This window comes from Sceloporus occidentalis, unplaced genomic scaffold (genome assembly GCF_023333645.1).
Source record: "Sceloporus occidentalis isolate IW3139 unplaced genomic scaffold, rSceOcc1.0.p SCAF_4, whole genome shotgun sequence".
Lineage (NCBI taxonomy): Eukaryota > Metazoa > Chordata > Lepidosauria > Squamata > Phrynosomatidae > Sceloporus > Sceloporus occidentalis.
Window position 1 is genome coordinate 58,976,911 of NW_028316984.1, and position 14,488 is coordinate 58,991,398.

The window sequence follows — 14,488 nt, forward strand, 5'->3', positions numbered from 1 at the left end:
ATTCTGCTTCAATGACTCTGATTCTGGACTACATAGAATTTGGGTTTTTTTTTTATAACAGAAGATGTGGATACATATATTTTGTTTATATACTTGCCCATTTATTGTGAAAACCCAATATTTCTATAATATGAAATCTTCAAGCTTCATCAGGAAGTACTGCAGTACTGAGAATATTTCTCAATTAAACAAGTATTATGATGACTCCAAACTCATTCTGGCATATGACTCCTACATCCAATAAACCTTAGTCTAGTGAGCTTTGAAGCTGAATTATCTACATTTAACTAAGGGAGATGAGCAGACACCTCAAGAGTAAGATTAGAATATAATTCAATACAAGGAACAACAACAAAGGTAATCATGCTACCATCCCAACCTCCCCAAATACAGAATATAGTCAAAACAATAACTTTTTGTCAAATCCCACCCATTTGACATTGTATTCTAAATACTGGTTATTAAGCTTTACCTGCAGTCTTTTATGTGCAAAGTCAAGAAATATGAAAAAGCAGCTAATCATAAGAAGCAGAGTTCAAACGGATTAACTGCAAGTTTATACATGCAAACTGCAAACTAATTTAGTTTATTTTAATTGAAAGATGATAGGGTAATCCTCTGAACCTGGTATGCCTTCCCCACTTTAATAGGTCACTTTTTAGATACTGGCAAAAAGATCTAGCCAAGACAAGAAACCCAGTCTTATACATAATACTGTTAATGCCATGCTGACCACAGAGGAATTCCAACAGCCAGGCAGCTCACTTCCTTCAGCAGCTCACTTTATGCCCAGACCCTGAGAAAAGGCATTTTAGACATCTCAGAAAAAACTCATTTAATAAGCCCCCTTTCCCAAAGTTTATTTCAATCCGGCCCAAAGCCCGTTTTTGAAAAGTATGGACAACAGGTGTATTAACTACACCCAAGGCCTATAATTGCCTGATGACCTTTCTGAAGTCAAAAAGGACCGTATCTTACATTTTGGCTAGTGAGGATATGAGCTTCCAATTGAATCTGATATTTTGGGAACAATCCTGTTCTGCAATCTGTGAAGCCAGCTTCTACCAGGAGCATTTTTTTATATAATACCTTCTGGATAAGTACTGTCACGCTCAGTTCTTCCACATTTCTATACATATTGTAAATGCTTAGGCTACAGATAATTGTTAGTACAGTGCGCCCTTGGCTTACGGAGGGGATCCGTTCTGGACCCCTGCGTAAACCAAATACCCGCATGCAAGTGAATGGGGTTTGTGCATGCGGTGGCACGAGTGCGTCACAGGTGCGTACCCCATTCATCCAAATGGGACATGCCGCCACTTGCAGCCCACGCGCTCCTACGCGGCTTTGCGCATATGCTCAAAGCCGTGGATAGCATGCCCAAGTATAACACGGGCGCACTATATTGATCTTTCTTACAAACTCATTTAGTTTTCAGTTTCAGAAGTGTTATTTGTATGCTCTGCTAACTGACTGTAGAATTGAATTTTAGTGCTGTAGAATTACATTTTAGATCTTTAGGAGATCTCAAAATAGGGCCAAATCAGACTGGCAGCTTCAGCTGGCTTGGGTGTGTGGCGTTCACACGTCACATGCCCCGGAGCCAGTGAAAAGCAGGTTCCAGGGGGGCAGCTTTTTTCCATCCCAAATAGGAGTGGATTTTTTCCACTCCTATTTGGGGCAGACGCTGGCTGGATTGGGGCTATGCATCTGTTTGCTGCGGCCCCAATCTAGCCTTAAAAGGGGTGGTTCCGATCTGCCCCATCGGGGCCATCTGTTTTGCCCCATAGCCTGAGTATAACCATTAATAAAGCATCCAAGATAAGTAGCCTATAAGAGGTGGCAACTAGCAATTTCTTCATGATCAGAGAGCCGCTCCAGATGCACTAACCATTCTTAAAATTTGAGAGGAATACTTTTTTCACCCTGAACACCAAGCACTTCCCCTTTATGTTGGGAGGATATGCACTTTCTCCTCAAATTGTAGCACAAGGCAATGTAATTCAACATACTTGGCATGTATTAATAGTATTAATTATAAGTTAATTAATGACAACTAGAAATCCAGGCCTTCCTGCCAAAGAGGAGGAGACATATAATTTGGAGTAAACAGAATGATTCACTGACTACAGTATGATTCCAGTAGTATAAGCAGCAATAGCACTACATTAGCAATTCATTTCCTGTGTAGGACAGTAGGGTCATAGCCTAGTAATTTGGGCCAAACAGGCTAGTATACTGTTCCAAATAGGTCACAATGAGGTACAGGTTGACTATTTCTCATCCAGAATTCCAAAATCCAAAATACTCCAGAATCCAAAATTTTCCACATTGGTGGCTGAGATAGTGACATCTTTGTTCTGTATGGTTCAGTGTACACAACCTTTGTATAAAATTATCTTCAGGCTATGTTAATAAAGTGTATATGAAACATAAATTAATTTCATGTTTAGATTTGGGTCCCATCTCCAAGATCACATTATGTATATGCACATATTCCAAAATCTGGAAAAAATCCAAAATCCAAACACAAGTATTTTGAATATGGGAGTTTCAACCTGTACTGTACATGTATTGTGGGATCTTGGACTATTTGGAGGTCCATTCTGGACCCCTCTGCCGCCACGGATACCAAAATCGGCAGGACCTCAAGTCCCGCTGTCCCCAATGGCAGCACATGCACACAGCTGCACCACTGTTAGGGATAGCCTCAGGTGAAGTCTGCTGTCCTTAATGGTGGTGCAGTTGTGTGCACATGCCACCACTAGGGACAACTGGAGGCTTGCCATCCGCTGATGCTGAAATCAGCAGATGGCAAGTCTGCAGATAAGGAGACTCCACTGTAATATACTTTCCTGGGAAATTCATTTAGGACTAGGGGTGCCTGCTAGTAATTATTTGAAAATCAAACTTCTTAGCAATCTGTGGTCTAAGGACATCACACCTAATCTGAAATTCAATATATAACCAATCCTTATCCAACAGCTATTTCTCTTCCTGTTTCTCACAGACGTACACAGCAAGCACAATTACTAGCTTGGAAAAGAAAAGTATTCTAGAATGTTATTTATATACATCTTGTGGCTCAGGAATCTCCCACATGAATTTTGACCACTTCAGATTTGCACTACTATCAACATTCCCTAATAAAATTAGCCCTCTGTATCCACCAATTCTTTATCCATGGATTCAACCATCCATGGCTTGAAAATATTTTTAAAAAAAAAAAAATGAATTCCAAAAAGCAAACCTTGAGTTTGCCATTTTATATAGGGAATACTACACCACTGTATTTAATGGGACTTGAGTATCCACAGATTTTGGTATCCAGGGAGGTCCTGGAACGAAACTCCAGTGGATACCAAGTGCCTACTGTATGTAAACTCCAGATGAGCTGTACTACAACTCCTCCCATTGCTGTGCTCTAATTGTCCCAAGGAGAGCCAGCAAGAACCAGAGCTGAATGTGATCTCAGATCAAAAGGTTTACAATGTTAGGGTATTTCTGCTCACAGTCCACTGCTGAAACATAAATGATTAACAGTTTAAATGGCACTTAAAATGACATAAAGGACTCCTGTTTCTAATTCCAGATTTTTCAACAGCAACACATAGGAAAGTGTAAGAGTTTGAAAGTATGTAGGAAAGTATGACAGCCAGCATGAGTTAGTGGTTTCAGTGTTGGACTATAACTCTGGAGACCAGGGTCTGATTCCCTGATTGGTCACAGAAACCCACTGGATGACCTTGGACAAGTCACATACTCTAGGCCCCAGAAAACCTCATGAAAACCCCATTAACTTGCCTTAGGGTTGCCATAAATTAGAAACAACTTGAAAGCACATGACAGCAATAACAACATGACATGTATTAGGAGAGCCAGCTTGGTTTGAGTGGTGGATGCAAAGAGACCAGGGCTGAATCCTTACTCCACCAATGGCAAACCTCCACATACATTGTGCCAAAACACTCTATGATAGGGTTGCCTTAAAGGATGCCATGAACACGACAACATATACTGTATTGGCCAAAATCCAGCATGATCACTAATGAAGAACACATCTCTTTTGCTACTCTTCTCCTTCTGCACCTACATGCAACCTCGGGTGATGCCACCAAGACACAAAACCAATCAGTGACAGTACAGTATGACATCTTATATCTGAAGGACTGGTACCCATGGTTTCACTTACCCATGCCACCCAAAATAGCAATAGCAATTACATTTCTACACTGCTTATCTGTGAATTAGCACTTCTTAAGGGGTTTACAATGTGTATGCCAATTGCCTCCAACAAGCTGTGTAATCATTTTACCGATCTACAAAAGGGCGGAAGGCTGAGTGGACCATGAATTGAATTTACAATGTTGTGGTTGTAGGACAAACATTTAACCACTGAGCCACCAGAACTCCCTAAATTGTTCTCTCTAGGCATTTTCTACATCCTCAAGCATGATTCTACGGTATTCTTCCAGAAGAAGTTGAACAGAGAGTCAAGCTGGAGGACCCAAAAACATCTAGAGAGATGTACTCTTTAGAAATCTCTAGACCCTCCAGCATGACTCAATGGTTACCTTCTGCCAAAATTAAGTCATTTCATTAGGGTTTGCTATTATCTGTGGTTTCACATTTCCATGGTAAGTCCAAGAATGTATCCCGGGGTCATACTGTAAAATAATCCCAGGCATAATTCAGACATAATGTTGTTGTCAGATGAAAAAAAAGGACGCCCCCCTTCTGCACCTCCTGCCCTGATAAGCTGGAGTCAAAGAGGATGAGAAAGTTGCTTAAGGATTCCTCCAAAAGATGACAGGATTCTTTGGGCTTTTTGTAGTATTAGATTTACACAATAATATTAATGTAGAACATAGAGACACAACCTCAGTCTAGAGAACAAAATATTTTTAGTTTACTGACCTTCAGTTGCATCACAAGCCATCAGACTGAGAATCTGGCAAGCAATTCACAGCCAAACAATGGAGACGACATGGGACAGAATGATAATGTCAAGTATTAGGAAAATACTAATCTCAAGCTTCTTAAGTGCCCCTATTTTACAATAGTCATTAAAGAATTACTGAAGGGAGGATAAATGTGAATGCTTGTTGTACATGAATTGCAGTTTCAGGGAAAGGAAACAAAGTTGGTTCCCTGTTCTCCGAAATACACCTTGAACATGTTCGCTTGACAGCAGAAATATAGATGTAAGAGTAGTATATTTTGTCAGTCAGAAATAAAGGAAGCAACAGATGGACAATATGTGCACAAGGTTCACACAAAGGCAACTTCTCAATCAAAGAATGAAGAGTGTTTTGTTGCCATGGCAGGAAGGCAGGGACTCTCCTGCCAGAAGCACCATTAACGTCCAATGTAATTCATTTGCAAAACCTGTTGTCACAGAACTAAAACTGTTGTTATATGTGAACTGGGCATAAATATTCAGTTCTGGAAGATGCTGAAATCATAGGCACTGATCATGACTGGTAGAAATAAGAACTGTACTTCTCTGTGCTTAACTTAACATAATCACTAACTATACACTTTTAATACAATGCTGAACAATGTTGGCTCATGTGCATTGGCATTGGATTTACCAGGTCATGAAAAATGAAATTTAAGACTAATTTCTTTCATAAGCTCAATGTAAACAACTAAACCTACAGACCAGACAAATTGTGGCCTGTCATTCCAGCCCCAGCAGCCATCCTTCTACTCCCACAAGCCTTTGGACTGTTCCCAAGCCTCTGATTTCACTTCCAGGAAAGACCCACTTGGGCCTTAGGATCATCATTCCAGGCTCAAGGTTTGTCACTGCTAGTCCTCATATTTTGTACTTGTCAATATAGTTAATAACTATATAATCTTTAATACCAACAACAATATTCTGAACAGAAAAACAGGGAAACAAAACAAAGCATTTCTAACCTTACAAGAAGAGTTTTTCAAAGTATTTAAAAAAACCAAGCTAACATTAAAATTTCTGTGGCTCACTCCATTTTCTTCCAGGACCCATTTTATATTTTATTTGTAATTTGCACTGATTTCAATGAAAGTCATTTCAACAGTCATTCTTAAGTCTCATTACTATCTGTGATAATTTTCAAAGAAGTATGCAGTGGTTTGAGCGTCGGACTATGACTCTGAAGATCAGGGTTTAGTTTCCCACTCAAGCATACAAACATACTGGTTGTCCTTGAGCAAGTCGCACTCTCTCAGCCTCAGAGGATGGCAATGGCAAACCCGCTCTGAAGAAACCTGCCAAGAAAACCCTATGAAAGGTCTGCCTTAGGGTTGCCATATGTCAAAGATATCTTAGAGACACATAACAACAGCAACAGCTGTTAATACCATTGGAACATCCTGGCAACTACTACTGTTTCTAATGGAAACTCTTGTTCAGAGCGAGGGAGAGCAAGCATAGAAACTTAAGACAGCATCACACTACACTGTTAAAGCATTACTATTGCTATGACTGCCTCCTGTGGAATCCCGGGATTTGTAGTTTAGAGGGGGGCATTTAGCATTTTCAGCTAGAGCTCTTAGACCTCATTAAACTACAAACTCCAGAATTCAACAGGTGGCACCACAACAGTAAACGTGGAATAAAAGCACTGTAACAGTGTAGTACAATACACTGGGGTTTGCTGGGGTTAGGGGTGAAGGACCTCCATGAGTATGGGAAAACCGCAAATAAAAAACCACTATTCTTTTTACCTCTCTAGGAATCTCCAGGTCCTCCAATGCAACTCTGCGGTCAATATCTGCCAGAAGTTGATCATAGAATCAAGCTGGAGGACCTACAAAAGCCTAGGGAAGTGTTTTCTCTAGGAACTTCTAGGTCCTCCAGCACAACTCTATGGTCAATTTCTGGCAGAGTTGCACTGGAAGACGTAGAGATTCCTAGAGAGGACATATTACTCAAAATGGCAAATAATCAAATCCGCAAATGTGGAGGGCCAACTGTATCGTCCTTAGAAACCCCTCATCCAGTGAGTTACATTCCAGAGTGATTTCCAGTATCCTGCATTATTGCTTGTTTTGTTTTTTTAAAAAAGAAATTAGAAACAAAATATCCATCTCCATATAATTTCATTCTAATAGACCATTTTTAAAAAGAGAGGAAGACGAGAATACAAAAAGGGAAGCGATACAAAAGGCACCATTTCACTGTAATGAACAAATATAGAAAAAAGAGGAAGAAAGAAGAAACAGTAAAAAGATAAGAGATGCAAAGGCATCAGCCATTTCCTCAGAACAGGTAGCCAAGGAAAAGAGTAAGTCTAAAAACATCCCAGGCTGCCCTGGCCTTTTGGCTTATCTCTCCTGCCAAGGAAGGGCCTACTTGCTTGAAAATAAGGGGCTCTTATTCAGCTCCTGAAAATCAATGCCAGCCCTGCTCTTTCTTTGAGGGGGGAAACCATGGCTTAACTGCCAGTCTGTGGGTTTTTGGGAGAGAACAAGAAAGGGAAGCCAGTGAATGAAAGGCAAGAAAAGTAGCAGAGTGTGTCCTTTTCCATCCACCACCAAACAAACAAGAAAGAGATGAAGACAGAGAGGATGATGATGATGATGATATAGCATTATTTTATTTATTAAAATATATATTATCAATATAACCATCATCATCATCATCATCCTGTTTATTTATTAATAATTAATAAATATAATTAATTAATTAATTATATATATTATCCTCTCAATCTTTATTAAAAACATGAATATCATCATCATCCTCTTTATTAAAAACAAGCTATTATTATCCTCCTCACTGTTCATGTAAAATTATCATAATAATCTTCCCCTTTATTAAAATCCTCCTCTTATTAAAAATGATTATCATCATCATCCTCTTTATTTATTATTATCACTGCCATATACTGTTATCCATTAATATTATCTTTTATTATTTACTACTTTTGTTATCTATTATTTCCTATTATTATTCTTTTACTACTACTATTATTATTGTTGTTGTTATGGTATTATTTAGTACTATTACTCTTTACTATTATTTACTATTGTTATTCTTCACTATTATCATTTACTATTATTATCTATTATTATTTACTATCATTGCTACCTATTATTATTTTTTAATATTATAATTATCTTTTATTGTTTACTAACATTATTCTTCAATATTGTTATTTACAATGATCATCATCTATTATCATTTACTATTATTGTTCTTTAATATTACTCTTTACTATTATTATTACTATCTATTATTCTTTACTATTATAGAATAATAATTATTTATTATTATTATCCTTTACTACTACACTTGTCCCTCCGCATTCGCTGGGTCTAGGGACACAAGGCCCCCCTGAATGTGGGGAAACAGCAGATAACAAAGACGCCATGTTTTTACCTGAGAGGACCCTCTCTAGGACTCTGTAGGTCCTCCAGGGCAACTCTCTGGTCAACATCTGCCACAGATTTGCTCTGGAGGAGCTACAGATGCCCAGGGGAGCCTTCTCTCTAGGGACCTCCAGCTCTTTTAGGGAGGCTTTTGGTTAAAGTGGAACAGAGAGTTGTATCTATTATTCTTTAGAATCACTGCATATAATTATTTACTATTATTCTTTGCTATTCCTCTTCTTTACTATTGCTACTACTATTATTATTATTTACAATTATTATTATTAATAATAATAATAGGATTTACAGTCGGCCCTTCTTATACTCGGATTTTTTATACACGGATTCAAGCATACACGGTTTGAAAATGTTCCAAAAAAGTATAAATTTACCTTGATTTTCCATTTTTTATAAGGGACACCATTTTGCTATGTCATTATATGTAATGGGACTTGAGCATACATGGATTTTGTTATACACGGGGGATCTTGGAACCAAACCCCAGCGTATAACAAGGCTCCACTGTATTTATATGCCGCCCAATCACTGGGAATCCGGGCAGCTTCCAACAGAGGGGATAATAGAGGGGTCCCTGCCCTCAGGCTTACAATCTATCATTTGCTAGTACAGTGGGCCCTCACCTTACGCGGGGATCCGTTCTGGATCCCGCTGCGTAAGGCGAATTCCGCCTATGCTCAAGCCCCATTATAAACAATGGGGCTCGTGCATGGCGGCATGACAGCGCGCGGGGCGCAATGGATGCGCGCGCCCATTCAATTGAATGGGACGCTCCACCCCTTCCGCCTCGCGTATGCTCAAGCCGCGTAAGGCGTGCCCGCGTATGACGCGGGCGCGCTATATTATTTTTTACTATAATTGCTATCTATTATTCCTTACTTATCATTGCATGTAATTATTTACTATTATTATCCTTTACTATTCCTTCTTTCTTTACTATTATTATTATTTAGCATTATTATTGTATCTATTATTCTTTACAACACTGCATATCATTATTTACTATTATTCTTTACTATTCCTCTTCTTTACTATTATTATTATTTACAATTGTTATTATCATTTGCTATTATTATTTTACTATTGTTATTGCCATCTGTTATTCCTTACTTATCATTGCATGTAATTATTTACTATTCTTCTTTACTATCCCTTCTTTACTATTATTATTATTATTTCCCATTATTTCTGCATCCATTATTCCTTACAATCACTGTATATAATTATTCACTATTATTATTTACTATCCCTCTTCTTTAGTACTACTACTTTTATCATTATTTACAATTGTTATTATTATCATTTGCTATTATTATTCTTCTTATTATTACTATTATCATTGCTATCTGTCATTCTTATACTTTTATCACTGGATTATTTAATATAAATATATTAATGTATAATAATAATAGTAATAAATGAAGCTTGTTTTGAACATTAATAATAATAATCTTCTTTAACCATAATTCTACTATTATAATTATTAATGATATCACTGTTTGCAATTATTATTATTATTATTATTATTATTATCATTACTATCCCTGTGCTAGCTATCACTATGCTGTGTTATCCTTAGGGGCTGCCATGCACTGCTCCTATGCTGCTGCTGCTGCTGAGGATGATGATGATCATGATGCTGCTGCTGCTGCTGCTGCTGCTGCTGCTGAGGATGATCATGATGCTCCCTGCCAGCAGCAGCAGCAGCGGCAGCCTCCATCCCAAACTGGGCGCGTCACGTACCAGAGCCGGGCATCGCATAGCGACGGGGTCAAGGGGAAGGGGCGCCGTTGCTGCGACGAAAAGGAGGAGGAGGGCAGTGGGGCCGCATCCCTTCCTCTTCCTCTTCCTCCTCCTCCTCCCCCTCCCCCTCCCCTCCGCTCCGCCAAGGATTCCAACGACTTTGCCTCCGAGGGGCCCCTCCCGGCTCCCGTAGTCAGCCAAGAGAAAGAAACAGCGGGGGCGGGGGGGGCAGAAAGAATATCCCCCCCGCAGCAGAGGCGACAGCCAAAGCTTCTTCTTGTTGCTGCTGCTGCTGCTTCCTCACTTCCGGGCGCTCTTCCCCGGCCCTCAGTGATGACGTAGGCGAGGGAGGGAGGGGGAAGAGGCGTTGTTGAGTCGCCTGAGCAGAGGAGTGCCAACAGAGAGGGAGGAGGAGGGGGGGGAGGAGGAGGGGGAGGCAGTGGCTGCAGGCAACGCAGCTACCTCTCCTCCGCCCCCTCCACAGTGTTTTTGTGTTACATACATCAGGAACGTAGCCATAATGCCACTCCTCCGCCACATGCCTATCTGAGGAAGTAGGCTGAAGTCTCATGCTGCCCATTTCTTTCAGTCAGTCTCAAAGTGGTGCTACAAGAACTCTCTCTCTCTCTCTCTCTCTCTCTCTCTATATATATATATATATATATAACCACCATACATAATCCATTGTGGTTTTGTGACACCACTGAGACTATGGGCCCAAACAGACAGGCCAAAATAAAGCTGCTTCAGGTCACTTTGGAGGAATGCTGTTTAAATGACACACACATCTTAAGAGGCCAGAAGCTGCACCAAAGCTGCGCCCCAGTCCTTAGGACAGGAGCATGGCTTTGGCGCGGCTTTTGGCTTCTTAGGACACATGTCATTTAAACAGCATTCCTCCAAAGTGACCCAAAGCAGCTTTATTTTGGCCTGTCTGTTCGGGGCCTAACTGAAAGAAAGAAAGAAAATGATTTGGGTTTTTAATTGTTGAATTTTACCCTTATACTATGTAATCCTTTTTTAAGGGGGGGGGGGGAGAGATTATGTATATATTGCGGCATTTTAATCTTTGTACACCACTTTGATTGTCTTGACAAAAAGCAGGGTAGAAATAAAATTATTATTATTATTATCTATGATATATGGGGGCTTAGCTTTCCTAAACGTGAGCCTGCTTCCTTAGATGCGGGTGGATGGTAGGGAGCCCATAGCATTTTGAATTTGTTTTAATTATCATATTAACTTAATTCTGTTTTAATATACTGTTTTTATATGTTTTTAACTGTATGGTATGTTTTGTTTTTTTTTTTTAATGTTGTAAGCCGCCCTGAGTCCTAGCCTGGGAGAAGGGCAGGAGATATATAAGTATAATAATAATAGCAACAACAACAACAACAGACAGGACTGGCTTTTCCTAGACCCGAGCGTGCTTCCTCACATGCATGGGGTAAAAGTGGAGACCCCAGAGAGAGACCTCAGCCTTCCTTGACTTGATCCTACATCTTTGGATGCACAGGGTACAGTGGAGAGTTGAGAGAGACATCTGAGCTTTCCTAGACTTGAACCTACTTCTTCAGATCCACTGGATAAAGTGGAGAGACCTGAGCTCTCCTTCACTTGGGCCTCCCTCCTCAGCTGCATGGGGCAGAGTGGAGAGAGGGACCTCAGCTTTCCTAGACTTCAGCCTATTTCCTCAGATGCAGCTTTTACAGTGAACAGACAAGAGAGAGACTGTTAACTTTCCTAGACTTGAGCCCACTTCCTCAGATGCATGCTGTAGAGTCCAGAGAGAGACCTGAGCTTTCCTTGACTTAAGCCTACTTCCTCAGATGCATGGGGTAGAGAGAGTAAAGAGCCCTCATCTTTCCTGCACTTGAACTTACTTCCTCAGATGCATGCAGTAGACTCCAGAGAGAGGCCTATGTCTTCCTAGACATGAGCCCATTTCCTCAGATGCATGGGGTAGCATGGAGGGTCCAGGGAAAGACCTCAGCTTTCCTAGACTTGAGCCTACTTCTCAAGATGCATGAGGCAGAGTGGAGAGTCCAGAGTGAGACCTCAGCTTTCCTAGACTTGCGCCTACTTCCTCAGATGGGGTGGCATGGAGAGTCCAACAAGAAACCTGAGCTTTCTTTGACTTCAGCCTACTTTCTCAGATGCATGTTTGCAGTAAAGCATCCAAAGACAGGCCTGAACTTTCCTAGACTTCAATTTATTTTCAAAGATGTATGGGTTAATTGAGAGTCCAGCGAGAGTTCAGCTTTCCTAGACCTGAGCCTACTTCTTCAGTTGTATGGAGTAGAATGGAAAATTCAGATAGCAATAGCAGCTTCATTTATATACTTCTTTATACTGCCTAGGCAGTCTCTAAGCGGTTTACAACTGTAAGCTAATTGCCCCAACAAGCTGGGTACTAATTTTAGCCACCTTGGAAGGATGCTAGGCTGAGTCGACCCTGAGCCCCTGGCTGGATTTGGCGTATGCTTAAAGCTGCAAATAGTGCAGGTGCACTGTATACAGTCGGCCCTTGGTATCCAGGGGGGAACCGTTCCAAATCCCCCTGTGGATACCAAATTCCACAGATGTCTGTCCCATTGTCTTCAATGGTACCGCAACCCTATGGTTTCACCACCATTGGGGACAATGGGATTTGCCACCCCAGCCATCAGAAGCCTGCCTGCCTGCTCTCACTGTAGCTGGTAGCAGGAGGCTGCCTCTTCCTCCTCCTCTGCCTCTTCCCACAGCCGCTTTTCCCTCTGCCATCTGTTCCTATTCCTCTATCCTCCTCTTCCTCCTGCCACCGCTGCCTCCTTCCTCCACTTCTTCCTGCCACTGCCTCTTTCTCCTCCCTCCTCCTCTTCTTCCTTCCCTGCCTCTTCATCCTTTGCTGCCCCCCCCCCCCCCCATGCAGGCTTGCCATCCACAGATGCTGGGATCTGCGGGTGGCAAGTGTGCGGATACCGAGGGCCTACTGTAGTTGCCAAGCAAATGTCTCTTGGAAGCAAGAGATTGGACTTGAGGGCCCACACGGCCCCTTCCAACTCCATGGTTCTATAAAGGGTGAATTTCCTACCAATTGTCTCTTTTGTTATACCCATCATGACTAGTAGCCACTGACAGCCCTGTCCTACATGCATTTGTCAAATCCCCATTTAATGCTGTACAAGTTGGCATCCATTGTTTCCACTTCCACAGATTAGCTATATGATGTGTGAAAAAATACTTTATCTGTCCTGAATATCCCATCATTTAGTTTTAGGTGATGACTCAAGTGTACCAGTACTATGGGTGTGTCTCCCTGTTCACTTTTACTTTGTTACTTTGTTGCAGACCATATGCATTAAATACCTTCAAGAGATCCTATTAATAACAGCCCTTCATAATCAGTGGTGTGACTTCCTTGAACCCTTCTATTCTACTCACCTGTAATGTCATTTTCCTCATTTCCTACTGCCTTCAACTTTACTCAGCATTATCACCTTTTCCAATGACTCATGTTATCCTATGATATGTGCAAAGTACAATAGCCTTAGTTTAGTCTTTTTAGCTTCCAATGGGAGTTCGTACATGATTTGTTCTTGGACTGATTGCCATTTTGACAGTCCTTGTTATCCCTAGATTCTTCTCAATGACCACATTTCAAATTACTGTAATTTATTTTCCTGCCAGCTTTATTCACTGTTCAGCTTTCACATCCATACAAAGCAATTGGAAATACTATGGCATGGATGAACCTGACTGCTATTCAGTGATATATCTTTACTCTCAAGGATCTTATCCAGTTCTTTTACTTTTGCCCTCCTAGGTCTTAGTTTGCTTCTGGTTTCCTGACTGAAGTCTCCACTTTGAATAATGATTGGGTCAAGGTATAGATAATCTTTTCAATAAATTTTTCAGTATATTCATCAGCCACTTAAAAGTTATGTAAACCTTCTGTGGCCATTGCTTTGTTTTCTTAATACTCAGCTGTAACCCTGCTTTGGCACTTTCTTTCTTAACTTTCACCAGTTGTCAATCCAACTGGACTTGGAGGAAGGATGTGTGAAAACTAAATGGGAGAATATCAACAATTTAAGATATGCAAATCACACCACATTACTTGCTGAAAATAGCATATCTTAAATTGTTGGTATTCTTCCATTTAGTTTTCACATATCCTTCAAATCCAGTCCCACTGTCCATATGTGTTCTGTATATACAGTTATCTCTCCATATTTGCAGCTTTGGTATTTGCGGATTTGATTATTCACGGATTTGATTAATATGTTCTCTCTAGGAATATCTAGGTCCTCCAATGCAACTCTATGGGCAACTTTAACTAAAAGTTGCACTGAAGGACCTCTACTAGGCCTTTGTAGCTCCTCCA

At 40.6% G+C, this 14,488-nt stretch overlaps 1 protein-coding gene across 2 annotated transcripts in view; it reads right to left on the reverse strand.

Moving 5' to 3' along the window:
- The window catches only part of LOC149313896 (speckle-type POZ protein-like), a 43,925-nt gene extending 33,487 nt beyond the window's left edge, over nt 1-10,438 (reverse strand). For both annotated transcript variants that reach the window (XM_089520101.1, XM_089520100.1), the window contains exon 1: nt 10,123-10,438. The gene's annotated coding sequence lies outside the window, so the exon portion shown is untranslated. The remainder of the gene's footprint in view (nt 1-10,122) is intronic.
- Between the last annotated feature and the right edge of the window lie 4,050 nt (nt 10,439-14,488).